The sequence below is a fragment of the Danio rerio genome, chromosome 13 (assembly GCF_052040795.2).
Source record: "Danio rerio strain M-AB ecotype USA chromosome 13, GRCz13ab, whole genome shotgun sequence".
NCBI classification, from domain to species: domain Eukaryota; kingdom Metazoa; phylum Chordata; class Actinopteri; order Cypriniformes; family Danionidae; genus Danio; species Danio rerio.
In genome coordinates, this window is record NC_141033.1 from 30942521 (window position 1) to 30958933 (window position 16413).

At 32.3% G+C, this 16413-nt stretch overlaps 1 protein-coding gene across 13 annotated transcripts in view; it reads right to left on the reverse strand.

Moving 5' to 3' along the window:
* Positions 1 to 16413, reverse strand: part of lbx1a (ladybird homeobox 1a) — a 104812-nt gene that overhangs the window by 77043 nt on the left and 11356 nt on the right. For all 13 annotated transcript variants that reach the window (XR_015505297.1, XM_087278185.1, XM_087278181.1 and 10 more), the window contains exon 2: positions 12942 to 13158. The gene's annotated coding sequence lies outside the window, so the exon portion shown is untranslated. The remainder of the gene's footprint in view (positions 1 to 12941; positions 13159 to 16413) is intronic.

The window sequence follows — 16413 nt, forward strand, 5'->3', positions numbered from 1 at the left end:
AATTGCATGTAAAAGGATTAAGAGCTTTGCTGCTGACATGTAAATGTTATACTGCAATTGAGCCCTAATAATTGCATTATTTGTGCACATGTAAATGTAGTCACTGTGCTGCTCTGTAAGTCAGTAGATGTTCATCAAACAGCAACATTACACATCAAAGAAGGCTGGTCAAGTATAAAGGATAATAGGATACCCCTTTTTAATATCGCAAGGATTCATTGAAACTTGTGCTATAAAAATCTTGACTAGAACTGTTGCCATTTGTGGATTTCGAGCCTGGAAAGACAGACCATGTCACCAACCAACACAATGTCAACAATCATAAATACCCTGGATGAATATTTCGTCCAGGCTATTTTCATCTGAAAATAGAAACAAAACTCGCCTTTATTGTTCTGGGTGTATGATAAGGCCCTACATGTTCGGTCAACCAAAACAACACAAAACAACTGCAGAACCATTTGTGTACATGCTTTACAAAGTCACACCAACAACTACTGGGATTGCTTTGACAAAATTGCCATCTACATGAGGCTTTTTTCAAAAATCCTAAGTATGTAGTTATCATGTATGTCATGTAAATGCACCCTTACAAGCGGTTTAAAAGAACAGTTGTTTCTGGCTATAAACTCAAATAAGGTAAAGAACTTTAAGCTTTAAAAATGTGACTTCAACACACCCTGGTTTAGTTTAATTTATATTTCCAAAGTCACCCCGACTTCAGTTGCTTGCCCCAGGATGGCATCCAAGTAATGCCACTATGAAAGGTAGCTGACCTTAGTTTTCTCAGTGCTTTTGAGTGTTATCCTAGCAGGCATTGTTGTAAGGTGTGTGTGTGTGTGTGTTTTAATTGATAGCTCAATGGTACACACAATAGATGAAATGTCAGTGCTGAGAGGGCCAGCACTGCCCCGGGGTCTCCACGGACTCCCCTTTCCCTCAGATAGGAACACAAATTGGATATGAGGTTTGATCGCCCAGTCCAAATGTTACGTTCCTATATTTTACACATGGACAGAAAAGGAGGAGGAGGAGGAGGGGGGTACTTTGTGTGACCATAAATGACATATGTTTGTCACCTTTAAATGAAATGACCTATTTGGTGGAAACAGCTATAAGCCTACTTGTGCTCTTTCAGGAGAGGAGGACTGCAATATGTCGTAAAAAGATTGGCTTTTCTTTCCGTCCCGGCAAAACACAGAAACACCCTCAGGGTATGTCATTTCCCTCTCTGGGAAGGTTAACATAAAGCTTGCGACTCAAAAGAGTTACCCAAGCAAAAGTAATGCGACTATAAATACAAAAAAAAAAAATCCACACAAAAGTAAACAACAAAAAGCTCTTTGTGCGGCACTAACAGTAGTGGTCTGCTGCTAAATGGACGATGATTTTGCCGTCCTGTAACCCTTATTGAGCTCTGGAAGTCTTACAAGGACTGCTCACACGCTGCCCATATTAGCGAGTTAACTACTGTATGGTTTGCTTCCCTGCTGGTTCTTGAGTGGCGAGCGCTGATGAGCTCTTTGTCGCCCGAGCCTTTCTAAAGAGGAGAGGCAGCCGCTTCTGTCGAGTTGACTAGATGCCAGGCCTTCCAGTTTGGCCCGATCCCTCAAGCATGAGCCTCACATATTCAAGCTGTTTCAACAGCCTGTCAGCTAATGGGATTTGGGAGAGGTACATTAAGCCTGTATGAATCTGTGAGGGAGAGCAGGACTCTGGATGCTCATATTGCTGTGCCATATTAAAGGGCTGGAAAAGTGCTTTCCTGCTCCGTGTCTTCCTGTTAAATGTCAGGCCACATATGCTAGGAGAGAAGTAGCGATGGCTCCGATATGTCGTGCTAATGCTGCACTAAACCCACTGAAACCTTGATTCGTCCAATCATCCCTGGGGGTGATGATTTGTTCAGCATGTTGGATTTAGTTTCTGTGTAGCGGCCTGATGTAGGGAGGTCACTTCAGAGGATGTGTTGAAACGCTTGATTGAAATGGGGACTGGAAAATGCTGACAGTCGCCTCAGATGAAAATAGTGAGGAATGCGGATGGTATTTGATATTTCATGTCAGATGTATGTAATAAACAAATATTTAAAAACAGCTTATAAAAAGAGAACATTTTTAACGAAAATGTAATAAAAAAATTTAAAAGCACAAAAATTGCAGAAAAAAAATAAACAAGTACCTATTAAAAGACAATAAAAATAATAATATATGACAATACCTAGTAGAATAGTAAGCACAAAAGAATAAAATAAAACTGATAAACACTTACTTTAAATTAAAAAAAAAAAGAAAAAAAAAAAAAATATATATATATATATATATATATATATATATATATATATATATATATATATATATATATATATATATATATATATATATATATATATAGGGGTCCATCCGGAAAGTATTCATAGCGCTTCACTTTTTCCACATTTTTTTATGTTACAGCCTTATTCCAAAATAGACACAATTTATTTATTTATATATTTTAAATTCTACACACAATACACCATAATGACAATGTGAAAAAATATTTTTTGAAATTGTTGCAAATTTATTAAAATTGTACAGAGACATTCTGAATGAAAACCTGCTTCAGAGTGTTCTTTGCCTCAGACTGGGGCGACGGTTCATCTTCCAGTAGGACCCAAAGCACACCGCCAAAATATCAATGGAGTGGCTTTACAATAACTAGGTGAATGTTCTTGAGTGGCCAAGCCAGAGCCTAGATCTAAATGCAATTGAACATCTCTGGAGAGATCTGAAAATGGCTGCACACCGTCACTTCCCATCCAACCCGATAGAGCTTGAGAGGTACTGGAAAGAGGAATGGGCAAAATTCCCAAAGACAGACGTGTCAAGCTTGTTGTATAATATTCAAAAAGACTTTAAGCTGTAATTGCTGCCAAAGATGCATCAACAAAGTATTGAGCCACATGTGAATACTTATGTACACGAGATTTTTTAGCTTTTTTATTTTTAATAAATTTGCAACAATTTCAAAAAATATTTTTTCACATTATCATTTTGGGGTATTGTGTGTAGAATCTTGAGGAAATAGATTAATTTAATCTATTTTGGAATAAGGGTGTAACATAAAAACTGTGGAAAAAGTGTAGCGTTATGATTATTTCCAGATGCACTGTACACACATTCAGTGCTCAACATGTACACCCATCACAAATCTATCTTTTAAATTCATATTTTTAATAGAAAGCTGTACAATATTATATTTGTGCACATACATTAGATTAATCAGTACTGAAGCCAAATCTGGAGCTTATCTAACAAAATAACTTACAATAATGGTCCAAAACTAGTACACCCAAATTTATGTTTAGAGAAAAATATTACAATTAAAATTTTAAAAAGAGGAAAAAATCAAGAAGCAAAAGAATTGAAAAATTTAGTTGAAAGATATTTTTGCAATATTTTGCTTAAATTTAATTGTATTGTCTTTCTATTTCTAAATATGTTTCGTGACTATAATATTATTTTAATAAATATATCTGTTTAATAAATCTGTTTTGTTTAAATGCACCAAAATACATTGTCTATATTCACTAAAAATTGATAAAAAATATTTTTTCAAAATGGGGTGTACTTAATTATGTGTGTATATATATATATATATATATATATATATATATATATATATATATATATATATATATGCTTTAAAAACTGCAAATATAAAGTAAAAAAAAAAATCAAGGAATAAGACACTATACATTCGTTACATAAATATAAAAAACAACAAACATAAAATAAACAAAGTAAAACAAACAATAAATAAAAACTAAAATTAATAAATAACCAACCAAGACTATAGATCTTACTTCTACTACTACTAATCATATTAATAATAATAGTAATAATAATAATAATAATAATAATAATAATAATAATAATAATCTAAACAAACAAACAAAAAATCCAAAAGTAAATAAAAAATTATAAGTAAATTAGTAAATAAACAGATTAAATAATAAAAAATATCAAATTAATTAAAAGAAAGAAAAAATAAGAAAATAAAAAATTGTATAAGGAAATGTTATTTATTAAAAACAGTAAATATAACAGCTAAACAATAACCATTAATACAGTATTCTACAAATAAATATTAATAAACATTTAATCACATTGTGTTTTAAAACCTAAAGGTTTAGAACTGCATGCATTCTACATTCATACATTCACACACAGTTCTGTCATTTACAGGATAGTGAAATGTACTGTATTAGGCCGGAACCAATGGTATTTATTAATGAGCACAATAAAGCAAAGTGCCAAGCTGTGATTTGCTGAAGGATTGTCCAGACAGCAGTATGAGTGGCATAATAAAGGCCATTTCTCCAGCTGGGTATGAAATACGAAAAATACATCACCCATATCCCACCCAAGCAGCTCGGCCCCTGAAAGCCGCCCATTTCCTGCCGCAAATGCAAAGATGGCAGAAGAAGGGGTGATAAATTTCCGCAATGCCTTGAATGCTATAGACTAATCCGAGCGAGCAATCACAGGAATAATTGATAAACCAGATAAGATTTAATGTTCCTGGTCGTCACAGTGGGACCGGGGAACCTCTGACACTTTGACGTGTACGGTGTGTGTGTGTGTTTGCGTGACTGATGGATCCGCGTTTGGGCGAATGACAGCAGTGGTGCTAAAGTGAGCTGTTTAATTAACCCTACGGCGAGCGGCTTGTCACAACCGCCCATTTCTTCCAGACGGAGACCTCAGCAGATCTAAAGGGAACGGCAGGGATGAAGAAGAGGAGGAGGGGGGAATAGTAATAATGTGGATCCGCGGAGCAAGATTGCTTTTTTTATTCTATTTTATGGGTCAGTGATCTGCATTCATTACAGCGACGTGAAGACATTCAGTCGCAAGACTAATGCCTCCTTCCTCCGGACTGAGAGTCGTTTGGAGATTAATACGCGACACATTAATTTTGTGACGTCTTAATCAAGGTGGATTCTAAATCGTAAATAAACACGAGGAGCTTTCATTTAGCGAGATTCACACAATCCTTACTTTTTTTCCTTCCCCAATCGAATAATAATCAATTAAAAGCATGATTGTTCCTTCAGTGTTGATCTATTCCTCTCCTGGCACTTCAATAAAGCGGACACTTAGTCAAGCACCAGCAAAGCGCCTGTGATTTTAAGCACAAGACAGTGAAGAGGGAGATTAGCTCTGGGAAAGTTCAAGCAGAAACCTTAAATCAAGGTTGAGTTTAACCCCCATTCGTCTTGCATATTGATGGCCACATTCCCTCCTCCTCCTCTTGTCTTCCATTGGGATAATGCATTCTCCGGCCTGGAATTCTATCAGAGCGGTCTGCTTCGTCAGTTAAATCAATAGGCAGCGTATGGCGGCGGGTCAGCAGTCACGTTCTGCACTGCGTCTTCAGGCAGCCGGCTGATGGTTGGAGTGTAGGAAATTTGCTTAAAGCCCACACCAATTAACTTCAGGATGATGAATGCTATGGGTGGGCCGGGGAGGACCGAAGGGGTTCTGCCTCTTTTTTTGTGTGAGTGTGTGCGAAAAAAATTCTCAGCTGCTTTGGTGAAGAATGGGGAAAAGTAGTGGGAGGGGTTACTTTGGGGTCCGGGTCGACCCACCCCCTAATGATTATGTCAATCTGTGTAAGTGAGCCAACATTGGAGCTGTCAAGACATAATCAGTCAAAGCTGGATTTGTAAAAGGCACACAAGGCTGGGCACAAGGCATTTGCATGGGGAATTGGCCTAATCTATGGAGAGGCGGCAGCGCAGGGGTCAGACTCTTTTGTTGGGGGTGACAGTGAGGCCTGTTGAAATGAAGTGAGCAGCGTGTGTCTCCTCGTCACATCTAGTTCATAAAGAGAGCCCCGATCTGCTGGAAGGCGGATGCCAAACAATAGTGAGAAATCAGCACCAGGTTTTCGCAATATGGAGGCTATTGATCAAGCCCTTCAAAAGGAAGGAACACTTCATAAAACACGTCGTTTCCAGCTTTAAAAAGAACAACAAAAACCCCTTGAGGACTGAATGATTGCTGTTTATGAACCATTAGGAATTTGACTATTCCTGAACAATTTTAAACCTATTTGAGAAACAATCAAGTATTTTACTCTACTACATAAAAAGAAGGATAAAAATAAATAATATTAATTATAACAATAATAATAATACATTTCTTTTATGTAATTTTCTATGTAAATAAAAATATATCTTTCAAAATCTGGATAATTGTAAAATATGTTTAAATTCATGCCTACAGCAAGGACACTTCAAAAACAAATAGTTAATAGTTACTTAAGATGGCAATACATAATATTATAATGTAAAAGTAAAAACTAAATCTAGAGTAAGGAAATAAACTGATAAGAAAATTGCGAAACAGATAAGTAAATAGATATAATAATTGTCACATTTATAATATAATATAATATAATATAATATAATATAATATAATATAATATAATATAATATAATATAATATAATATAATATAATAAAATATAATATAATAAAATAAAATATAATATAATATAATATAATATAATATAATATAATATAATATAATATAATATAATATAATATAATATAATATAATATAATGCATGTTCGGACTTGTGGGGGAATCTAAGCACCCAGAGGAAACCCACGTCAACACGGGGAGAACATGCAAACTTATGTACAATTCACATCTGCAGTCAAAAGTTTTATACAAGTTTAAATTTAATAATCTGTAAACTGCAAGGATACAATAAGCTTTTGATTAATTTAAATTTAGTTTCTTTTCTAGTATTAGTAATATTAAATAACATTTTTTGTAAATTCACTTGGAAAAATAGTAAAATAAATAGAAAATAGAAAACTGATTTTAAACGCTAACAATATACTGACTGACAATATGACTGCTTCGATTTTTAAATAAATGCAAAGGTCTGCAGAAAAAATACATACTTAATTGCATACATACACACATTTATGCATATACACATAATATTTTGTGCAGGTGTGACCAACGCTAATCCACTTGTTAAGTGAAAAAAAAAAAAATTAACAGAGGGGCCAATAACTCTGACTTCAACTATATATATATATATATATATATATATATATATATATATATATTTATATATATATATATATATATATTTATATATATATATATATATATATATATATATATATATATATATATATATATATAAATAAATATATATATATATATATATATATATATATATAAATATTATATATATATATATATATATATATATATATATATATATATATAAATATTATATATATATATATATATATATATTTATATATATATATATATATATATATATATATATATAATATTTATATATATATATATATATATATATATATATATATATATATATATATATATTATATATATATATATTATATATATATATATATATATATATATATATATATATATATAATATTTATATATATATATATAATATTTATATATATATATATATCCATGCCTAATATACGATGGCCAGAAAGGGATTAATATTTTGTAATTTTGGTATTTGTGTTGCAGCAACTCCAAATACTGACGTGTACACCATGATATGATATTATATATAATTCACTTTAATGTGTGTTATGACTAAAAAGTGTTCATAAACGAATATTTTGTCAATTTAAATGAGTAACGGCTTGGACCCGGAAACAGTATTCCATACATCACTGATACGTCACGACTTAACAAGCAGGTTTTCTCTTATAGCATTCAGTTTGTATACACTCACAAAACAGTTAACAATTCTGCTAAAGCTTCAATCAGTGCAGGAAGGACAATTTTAGTAAAAAGGTGCGAAAGAGCAGCTTCATGAAAATTAGTGCTCGATTTGTCATTCAACATCCAAATTAAAAGCGCTGACATGGCAGCATCGGCAGACTTATCAGCTACATGGGTTTCTGACCCAATAGATAACACACAACGAAAGGTCGAAGCACTTCCTGAGACGCGGGCCTGGTAAATGACAGCTCAAAGAGTTTTTCTGAAATGCTGGGAGAGCAGACAAAAAACATTTCAAGTGTCACATGGCTGTGAGGAAGATGAACATCATCATGGGGAGCAACAGCTGCTACACTTTGAACAGTCAGGGACCAGATGTCACCCAAACACCACCATCTATCCACTATACTGAGCACAACCATGAAGTCAGAAAGGCTTATGTATATGACTGAACAGCTCACATCTACTAAGGTGAACAACAAAACTACAAATGTAAATATTTAATAATATCCTACCATCAGAAAAAGTCCTCATGCAAACGTTCCTACACTAACAAATGTTCTTGGTGAAGTGCTCAAACAGCACCAACAGTTCTTACTGCTTCGCCGAAATAAGAAGCCATTCACATAAGGATATAAACATCTGTGCATTCAAATACAATCAGTGGTAGCGTGTTTGGTGACAGTTGTTGACACCCGAATTGCCAAGACATTTACACATAAAGTAGATAAAAAACACAGCTGTTCAGCTTTCAGCAGAAAAAGACACCGTAAATACACTATTACTCAGGAGAGTGTGTATAATTATAGTTTTGCAAAGATTACATCATGATGCAACGGCTTAAATCATGCATAAAGATCTTTGTTTTTTTGTGACACTAAAAAATAATGGGTTACGTTAACGTGTTGAATAAAATATGTACCAAACCAATTTTGGTTTAAAAAAAATATAAAAAACAATGCTGTGCAAAATGAATCACATTCAAAAAAAATAAAAGTTCATTTTGACATAATATTCATGTGTACTGTGCTTACTATCTATATACAGTAACAAATACGCACTTGAAAGCATATATTTGAGAAAAGGTTTATTTATATTTAGATAAAATGTGTAAAATATAAAATTTAAAAAAATGAAGCAAAAAAATAAGTTTTGTACTTTTGTATTTATGCATGTGTATGCATTACATTTGCATTTATAATAAAAAACACTTATCTTATGTCAAAACAAACTTTTATTTGGATGCCAAAATAATTGACCAGCACAAAAAAATAAAAAATAAAATTACTATCAAACCCACCAAAATCTTAATTCAGCATTTATTTAAAGCATAAATTGAAAATGTGACTACCCTATTTGGTCTTGTGTTGCATGGCTATTTATATTTTTATACATTGTATGGATAGAAATTTTGATTTTTATTTAATGCCAAAAATTGTAAGTATATTATGTTTTAGATCTAGATATTTCATTACTATTTTTTGTAAATCTTTTATTGCAAATACACCAAAACTTTATTTAAAAATTGATTAAAATATTGATTGTTAATTTGGATTGCTAAGAGCTTAATTTGGACAATTTAATTGTGATTTTCTCAGTATTTGATTTGTTCAGATTAATTGATTCAGATTTTAGTTTCTTTTTCCAATAATTGTTAAATGTTGTTTAACAGAGCAATGAATGTTTTACAATATTTTCTATAATACTTTTTTATCTGGAGAAAGTCTAATTTGTTTGATTTTGGCAAGAATAAAAGCAGTTTTAAATGTTTTTATACCATTTTAAGGTCACTATCATAAATCCCCTTAAGCATTTTTTAAATTGTCTACAGAACGAACCATCATTTTTCCTAATTAACATAATTAAGCCTTTAAGATGCACTTTAAGCTGAATAATAGTTTCTTGAAAAATATCTAGTCAATTATTATTTACTGTCATCATGGCAAAGATAAAATAAAGTTATAAGAAATGAGTTATTAAAACTATTATGTTTAGAAATGTGTTTGAAAAATTTTCTTTCCGTTAAGCAGAAATTGGGGAGGGGGGCTAATAATTTTGACTTGCATATGTAATTTTTTTGTGGTCCAGGGTCACAAAGGGTGTTTTAATTTACAAAAATCTTAATTTAATCATAAAAAAATTATTTTATGTAATTTAAATGATTGCAAATGTAGAATGAGACGTGTAAAGAAAAGCAAAGGATGTTCAGAATTACCCTCATGTTTTAAAGGACTAAAAAGTCCCATGATGCTTCCTCTGTTTCCAGAGCTCCCGCTGCGACAACAGCCTGTGATATCTCATTTAAGATCATTTACATGGAGACATCGTTCACTCCCCCTTTAGACAAAGCTTATCCATCGTTATAAATCAGCTCAACGTCAAAGGAAAAAAGCACAGGTCAGCAGTTTCTTCCCTTCACTCTCTCTCTTTTTCTCTCTCTTTTCTCTTCAACAATCACCCTTTAGGTCTTTAATATGTTTTTTTTTTTTTCTGCAAGGATAAGTATGCCCTCTGTTTAACAAGCTTTGCAGCTACCTTTGGTAAAGACTTTCTCATAAAATGAGAAAATTCATCTAATCAATCCCTTTTAGTATGTTATCTGTTTCTCCTGACAACTTAAGTCCCTATTGATTTGCCATTACTATGTTGGATAATCTCTTGTCAGAGGAACATTATAAAAATTAGGCCATTTTCAGTCTTCATATACCTTACAGACAGGGTCGATTCTCTTTATTTGTTTTTATATAAGAATCTGACCTGCTTAGTACGATTTGCCTAATAAATCACTTTCTGCTGATGTAGGTACTGTACAGACACAATATTGTGTATTAATTCCACTACTAGACTAGACCATTGAGTTAAAAACAACCTGGTTGTGGATTTGTTTCCCAAAGAACACATAACAAAAAATACAGTTTAAATACACTACATGCAAGTAGCTTTAGATCAAATCATTTTTTATGCATAAATTGTGTTTTATTAACTTTGTTTGGTTTGAAACCAAAATGTTTTGGTTAACACTGAATTTCGTTTTTTGAAAAAATAAATCAGAAAAATACTGAGACGCTTCTCAAATTCACTTTCTTTTTAGCTCTATAGTTAGTTTTAAGTCAATTTGCATGAATGATATGCGATCTTTTGTATGACACTTAAAACTAGACATAAATGCAAAAAAAAACTCAATTAAATAAATGCATTTTAAATTATTAAAAATGTGTCTTTTTTTATTCTGTTTGTAAAACACTTACAATATTGGTGTTTTTGTTGTATTTTGAATCAAATAAATGTTGACTTGGAAAGCAGATGAGACTTTTAAAAAATCATATAACAAAATCTATTTATTTAATTCACACCATATAAATGTGTGATTTTAAAACATATAGCTGCCTCTAAATTAGAAATAATTACTAATTTATAATGCTCTAATACATTAAAATGCTATTTAATCCCTGAAATATGTAGCTCTGGGGAAAAAATAAAGAGAGCACTTCAAAGTTTAATAGATTGTCTGAATCTGCTAAGCACACATTTGAGTAAAATGTTTATTAGCAACTGAATTTTTTTATCTAATAAGAATATTTTAAATTTGAAGGTTACCTAGAGATGGGTTGTGGCTGGAAGGGCATCCGCTGCGTAAAAACTTGTTGGATAAGTTGGCGGTTCATTCCGCTGTGGCGACCCCGGACTAATAAAGGGACTAAGCCGACAAGAAAATGAATGAATGAATGAATAATTTTGAAGACTACAGATTTTATACTGATATAGCTCAATTAAATATTTCATGTTTTCAAACCTTAAATGTTGGGAAAGAAATAAGTAAACAGCTGGTCTAAAAATATTCGTAAGTGAAATTTTAAACATTTACAGTAGTTCTATATATGAAAAGTATATAAAAGTTTTACTCACAACACATACCAAATTGGCAAACCTCAACAAATGATAATGACTTTTAACTGGTCTCTTAATTTTTATCAGAGCGGTATAATAAGAGCTAGATATGGATTTAGGTTAAATGTTAATATGTGATAAAGTATATTCTTAAAGGTCTGCAGTGGTGAAAAGAGTACTGAAAAATTATACTCGAGTAAAATTACCATTACATGCCCAAAAATGTTGTGGTCTGTTGTAAATATTACTCGAAGTATGAGTAAAAAGTAGCCATTTTGAAAGTGCGCTAGAGTAGTGAGTAATACAATGTTTTTTGTAGTGCATTTAGTTAGTTAGGCCATTTTGGTCATCATACAGCAAACACCTGTCATCTTCTCATCATCACATGCTGTCTAAACAGTCTTTCGTTATTATTATAAATCGCCCATGTCTTGAGGTATTTCAATATGATGTGATTTACTTTCTATGTGTGATATGATTGGTCAGGAATCACAGGACTGGGTATTCTAATCCCCATAGACAGGAAAAAATAAAGTTGTGACTGCTGGTTAAAGGAAAGTAGTGGAGTAAAAGTACCGATATTGCACTAAAAATGTACTCAAGGGTAAAAGTACACAACTACTTAAATTACAATTACACCACTAAAGGTCTGATAACATTTGTTTCTAAATTTCAACAAAAAATACAGCCTTTTAGAAAATTACAATTGGTCAGAATAACAAATGTTTTCATTAGGACTGTTTCACCAAATAAAGATTTCTTAAAGGCATAGTGTACCCTAAATAAAATTCCATCATTTACTCACCTTCCACTTGGTCAGAGAGTTTCTTTATTCTGTTGAACACAAAAGATGACATTTAAAAAATCCTGGTAACAGGCACCCATTGACTTACAAAGTATTTTTTCTTCTGTGCAGGTCAATGGGTCCCAGCAGCCAGCATTCCTCAAAATATCATCTTTGTATTCAACAGAAAAAAAATTAACTCATAGAGGTTTAAACCACATGAGAGACAATAAATAACATGGTACTTTTTGTTTTTGGGTCAACTATCCTTAAGTTAAAATGCTAGTAGTGTGTGGTCGATGAAGACAAACATATCTGGCAAAAAAAATGGCACCATTTCCTTAAAGGTAAATGACTAAGATATTATCTAAGATATATATATATTAACAATATATGTATCGATATGTAAAAGGCAAAAAGTTGCAAGTAGTAAAGTGAAGCATTTTTTTCTTGTGGTCAAGCCACACACTGTAACTCACACACCTGCATTAATATGTAGCACATGCAGCAGCCTGACCCCAAACAACAGTTCCTCTCCTCTGTGTGCGGGTGCCTGGGGCTTCTTCTCCGGCCCCGAGGAGCCCCTTCATTAATCGGCCTCGTTCTGGGGGAGGTACTTAATGCACACGCGCGACAATCGGCAGGGCTGTAATTGCGTTGTCAGGGGCCAAAAAACAAGCCTGCTCCTCCAAACAGACATCTGGCAAGGAGGAAGAGAAAGCCATGTTGTTAGGAGAGGGAGAGCGAGGCAAGACAAATAAAATTACTGCTTGGGTTGTGAGATCGGTGGGAGCCCAGCCTGCCTAATCTCACCAATGGGAGAGCAACGCCTGTTGTAACCCAATTACAGGAGCATAAGCAATTTGTTAGACACTTCACATAATGTAACAATTTCCCAATAAACTCTGACTTGTAATAACATTGCTGAGTGAGTGCATAAATTGTGGAGGAACGAAGGAGGGTTGGATGCAGCAGCTGCGGGCAGAGAGTTAAGCAGCATCAGCAACATCTCGCACATTTACACTCAGACCTGCTTACACACTCTTTGTGCTGTTTAGACACCATGAGGTAAATTTACAGTCAGAGTTTTTTTAACTTTCGTACTCATGGTAATGGTCTGAAACTCCTGAAACACGAATCGACCAATCAGGTTTCTTTCCGAAAGAAATCAAGACGACTTCCTTTTGGGGTTTTCGTGATGCACAAAATGAAAGGAAAGAGTTTTTTACACATTACAATGAACGTAAAACACAAACATATCAGACTTTCATCACGATTTACACAGGACATCCACACTAACTGTCATTCAGTTTAACATTATAGTTTATGGAAGTTTATGTATCATTTAAACTTTTATTTTAGAACAAGAATCATTTGATGACATATTAAAGACTCTAATTAATGGGATAGTTCACAAAAAAAGCAACTCACACTTATGCTTAAACCTTTATGAGTTCCTTCTGTTGAGCACAAAAGATATTTTGGTTTTAGTTTTGAAAAATGCTGAATTCTTGTAAACACTGACATGCATTGTATGAAAAAAAATTCTATGGAGGTTTTTTTGAGTACTTAGTTTAATTTAAAATGCTATTTATTTTTATTAAATCATTTTTGGCACTTTATGCATACACCAAAGTGAGACACCTTATCTTCGAACATTACAGTTTGAAAAAAGTGGGAAAGGGGAATACAAGGGAAAAAACATTTACTAAGAATATACTAAACTAATCTTTAATTAACATATAGTTTAATAATATTTTATGTACAACTTCAAATTTCCTCCCTACAGTGCTGTTTAGAGCAGCAATAGTTAGAACAATAGTTAGGATTAAAATGTGAATTAATCAAAACTTTCATCTGTCACTAATATATGACAAATAAATGCTAATGATTTAAAAACAGAAATAGCAATATTAATAATAATAATAATAATAACAATAAAAGGTTATTAAAACAAGGTCCATAAACAAACATTAAAGTGGAATCCTACAAAAGTTCATATGATTAGCAAGATTTTTTACTGTAAATAAAATAGCATTACGCTGTTTAAAATACTAAAAGCAGTGAGATTTTTATATTAATATTAATTTTTTTTACACAGCTATCTAAAACAGAATTTCTACATATATGTTAAGGCATTCTTGAATAAAAGTATTTTAACATTAGTACAGTCATTTTGGATAAAAGTATGAATATACAAAAAAAGTGTTTAATTACTGTTCATTGTAAAAAAAAATATATATATATAAAACTAAAAAATTCTATTATATTATTTGTTCACACATTTTTAAACAAATGTCTGTTATTTAAAATTTAAATAATTTTTTTGGGGGGCAGCACCGGTTTGAACCTCTGGCTAGGTCAGTTGGCATTTCTGTGTGGAGTTTGCATGGGTTTCCTTCAGGTGCTCCGGTTTCCCCCACAGACCAAAGACATGCGGTATAGGGGAACTGAATTAACTAAATTGGTAGTAGTGTATGTTTTCCAGTGTTGATTTGAGGCTGGAAGGTCATCCCCTGCATAAAACATGTTCTGGATAAGTTGGCGGTTCATTCCACTGTGGCGCCCCTGATTAATAAAGGAACTAAGCCGAAACAAAAATGAATAATTTATTCAAACATATTGCTGTATTAATTTCCTTGTTCCTAATCTATATTTATCTGTTTATCTTGGTACAGGAACATTTTAAAAATCCCTCAATCACCTCTTTAAAAGACAGAAATTAAACCAATAATACACTGAAAAAAATGTCTGCAAAATGGTTGCAAACAATTTATGTACTGAATTTAATCAAACAAATTAAATTTAGTAATGTTCAACTTAATTTGTTTGTTTCAATTCAGCCAAAAAAAAAATATATATTTTTACAACCACTCATCTTAAAAAAAAATTATAAATCAAAGGAATCCTTTTCTCAGTGTACAGAATAATTATTTTACACTATAGGGGCCAGGGGTAGACATGTGACAAAACACGTTTTCAAGATTTACCGAGGTTTAAAAGGGTCAAAGTTTTAAAACTACCAAAATGTTCTGCTACATTCCTATACGGTATATGTAAGGTTTTTTTTCCATTTAGAACAAGAGCACCTTCAGCAGAAAGATATCTAAGATGTCGTCTTAAATAATAATGAAACATATGTTTTGGAACCTAATGAAAACAGCAGAAGTCAATGATTCAATTGAATTATTTAGCCTGATATGTTTACTGTTTAAAAATATTTTGAAAGTTTCTAAAAATATAATGTGTTCAAAGGGGAAAAAGTTTTTGCTTTTCACCCAGACATTTAAAAAGAACCTATTTTAGAGCTAGAGCTAATACTTTTATTCAAGGTTATTATCACGTCAGAATCTTTTACCAGCCCATGCCTAGCCATGGGTGCATGATATTGGAAAAATCTGATATTGCGATATTTTATTTTTCTGCGATATTTATTGCGATACAAATACAGTTCCACAAGATAGTTTGAATGGCACTTTTTGATGGTTTCCTGGAGAGTCTAACAGTATTCAGGTAAAGAAATTGAATAATCACAATGCAAATAATGCTTTTCGTACTTTGCCTTGTCGCTAGTACGAATATCTAAAACTTTTAGATCAAGCAGAAATATTGTTTTGTTTTCACCTTCAGAATAAAGAATTCAAAATAAAAAGTTTTTCCTTAAAACAGGCTAAATTATCTGCCAGTGGGATAAGCAAAATAATCTTGTTTTTGTAGAAAACTAAACTAAACTAGAAACAAGACAAAAAAAATCGAAGTAAGACATTTTTTTTTTTTTTTGCGTAAATCATATGCCTTCAGTATAAATACAGAAATTAAATACAAGTCTGTAGCTCCTGGTCAACTATAATTCAGACTCAACATTGCATACCTTGCGATGTGACTATTGCTGATGCGCACATTGCGATGTCATTGCTGAAACGATATATATTATGCAGCTCTGTTTTACAATGTA